At 39.7% G+C, this 3,302-nt stretch overlaps 1 pseudogene; it reads right to left on the bottom strand.

The window, feature by feature from the left end:
* Positions 1-1,719: 1,719 nt before the first annotated feature.
* On the bottom strand, positions 1,720-3,022 carry LOC112668876 (60S ribosomal protein L27a-like; annotated as a pseudogene).
* Between the last annotated feature and the right edge of the window lie 280 nt (positions 3,023-3,302).

Raw genomic sequence — 3,302 nt, 5'->3', positions numbered from 1 at the left:
GAAGGTGTAAGATGGAAAGATAGGAAATATGAGAGAAAAGAAAATTAGAGCATCATACATACCAGCCTGTCCCACATCTGAATGACAGAAGTTACAGAAAAAGAACACAGAAAACAGGAAAAGTTTTTCAATGAGATAAGGAAATTATCAAAATTGAAAAATAAGCCAAAAAGTAAAAGAACCACCAACAGCCTAGAATAAGTGAAGAAAGACTCAGTACAAGGTATATCATTGAATAATTTCAGAATCTCAAGAATAACAAAAGACTCCAAAGCTTTCAGAGAGAATATAAACAGGTATATATGAAGGTCACATTGAAATCTTCTAGACGGGGTGCCTGGGTGGCTTAGTTGGTTAAGCATCCAACTCTGGGTTTCACCCCAGGCCATGATCTCAAGGTTGTGACATTGAGCCCCACATTGGGCTTCACACTCAGTGCAGAACCTGCTTGAGGATACTCTCCCTCTCCTTCTGCCCTCCCATCTGCTATGCTGTCTCTCCAAAATAAACTTTAAAAAAAAAAAAAGGAAATCTTGTAGATATGAGTGGTATATGCCTTCAAACATCTCAGGAATAAATATTCTCAACCTAGAACTCTATGCCCACAAACTATCAATCATGTGTGAGTATAAAATATACTTTAATGCATGCAGGAAGCCTAAAAAGTTATATCTCATGCCTTTTCTTAGAAAGCTACTGCTTATGTGTTCCAGAAAAAAAATAAAGAAGAAAATGAAGAGAAAGGAAAACCTGGAACCGAAGAAAGAACCCAAAGGAGGAATGACAGCTACCTCGCAGGTTTAAAGAGTGACCAATTCAGAAGAAGCAGACTGGTGGAATAGTGTTTGGGGCTTTTATTAATATACTTTTAACTACCTAAAAAGCATAGATCTGCTTTTATCTGATTAAAGCATCTAAGAAAAAATTTAATGATAGGTAGGTACACAGGTTATCAGTTGAATTAATGACTGGGGACAATTATTAAAACTAGAAAAAAAATTTTAAAGGAAATATAATTATAGTACCTTCCTGTACTCCGCAATATCAATGTTTGCACAAAACTAATGATGAATGATGGAAACTATCAAATAAACCAAAAGTTTTATAAAAACATAGAGGAATAGGTGCAGTTGGTGTTACATGCTAAATGGTATCCTAAATTCGTATGTTAAAGTTCTAAACCCTGGTAGTTACAAATGTGACTGTATTTGAAGATAGAGTTTTTAAAGAGGTAATTAAAGTTAAATGAAGTCATTAAGGTGGGGCCTAATTCAATATGACTGGTGTCTTTATAAGAAAAGGAAATTAAGACGCAGATATGTACAAAGGGAAGACCATGTGAAGACACCAGGAAAAAAATGACTATCTACAAGCCGAGAAGAGAAGCATTGGGAGAAACCAACCCTGCTGATACCTTGATCTTGGATTTCCAGCCTCCAGAATTGTGAGGAAATAAATTTCTGTTGTTTAAACTGACAAATCTGTGATACTTGGTTATGGCAGCCCTAGCAGTCTAAGAGAGTTGAGAAACATATAAGTCAAGTCTTTATAAATTATAATAGATAGTCAATGTGCAAAAATATCCAAAACTGACAAGTCAAGAAATTTAAAATATGAATATAAATATAATTTTTAAAAAGCACTTGTTAGCATTTAATATGAACCTACTTCCACTTGGCTTCAATCTACAAGGATATAGGCCGCACCCTGCTGACCCCCTCAATATCCTTAATCTCTTCAGGGCAGCCCGGGTGGCTCAGCAGTTTAGCACTGCCTTCAGCCCAGGGCGTGATCCTGGAGACCCAGATCAAGTCCCACATTGGCCTCCCTACAAGGAGCCTGCTTCTCCCTCTACCTGTGTGTCTACCTGTCTCTGTCTCTCTCTGTGTCTCTCATGAATAAATAAATAAAATCTTTAAAAAAAATTGCCTTAACAAAAAAAAAAATCTTCTCTTTGGTTTTTTTTTTTTTCTTTTTAATTTTTACTTATGATAGGCACACAGTGAGAGAGAGAGAGAGGCAGAGACACAGGCAGAGGGAGAAGCAGGCTCCATGCACCGGGAGCCCGACGTGGGATTCGATCCCGGGTCTCCAGGATCGTGCCCTGGGCCAAAGGCAGGCGCTAAACCGCTGCACCACCCAGGGATCCCTTCTCTTTGGTTCTTCTACTGAAAAATTTGGCCTTCAGGATGACAGGCTGTTTTGGGAGCTTTCCTTTCCCCAATCTTTGTAGTAGCCCAATCACACCATATCAATGATAGGAGCAGCTCCAGTTCTACTTTTGGCAGCATTTACCCACATCTGCTTGCTGACCAAGGTCCACAGTTTCTCAAGGTTGACAAAGCTTGGGCAGAAGTTCTAGTTCCTCTTTAAGTGGTAATGCCTCATACCAACTTTTCCAAAGTAAGCTGGATGATATTGTGATACAGCATGCCACCAGCATTAAACCAGCCATCTGGGTGCTTCTGGTGTTTGCCCATGCAGCTGTGGTCCATGTGGCCCTGAAGCTTCCGGGCCTTTCTCAGTCTGGATGGCATGTCAGCAGCCCACACAAAAGAGCTAATGGTTAAAAGCTAACGGAATTTAAAGAGTTGTCTCTGAAGAATGAGATGGGGCCCCCCACTCCATCTTGAATCCTTAAAATAGGATGTATTTCACAATTCAGGTATTTTCTGATTTTTAAAAGATAATATGCATATTATATCATAAACACACAATTACATGCACATAATTATGGGCAGCACCCCACAATTAATATTTTGTTTGAAACAGAGTACAACAAAAGGGGCAGAGACAATCCCAAGCAGGCTCCATGCCCAGCATGAAGCCCAACACAGGGCTCAGTCTCACAATCCTGAAATCATGACTCCAGCCGAAATCAAGAGTCAGGTGTTTAACCGTGTCACCTAAGCACTCCAACCCAATATTTTTGCAAAATCATTTTGAAAAGGTGACTCTTGCAGAAGTGTGAAAGGAGATTTGGGGGCATGGGAGTATACTAGAGACAAGATTAGAGTCAGAGGCTGATGAGCAGGCCAACATGACAATGAAGACCAGATTTAAGGAGAAGGCAGCAATGATAGGTAAAAAAGAGAGAGAGAGAGAAAAAAAAATGATGGATCAGGAGACCTTATGAACAAATCAAATGGAATGGGTAAAAGAGAAGGCACAATCATAGGAAAAACTCAAACTCTTGATTTGGAAACCTGCATGGAGGTGTCATGCATTGAATGGGGAAGGTAGAAGGAAAGGACATTTGGAGGACAAGGAGACAGGTGAGGTTGGGCCTGTGAGATTTTCAT

The sequence above is a fragment of the Canis lupus genome, chromosome 23 (assembly GCF_003254725.2).
Source record: "Canis lupus dingo isolate Sandy chromosome 23, ASM325472v2, whole genome shotgun sequence".
Lineage (NCBI taxonomy): Eukaryota > Metazoa > Chordata > Mammalia > Carnivora > Canidae > Canis > Canis lupus.
Note: the sequence above shows the minus strand (reverse complement) of the source record. Positions and strands in the feature narration are given on the sequence as shown.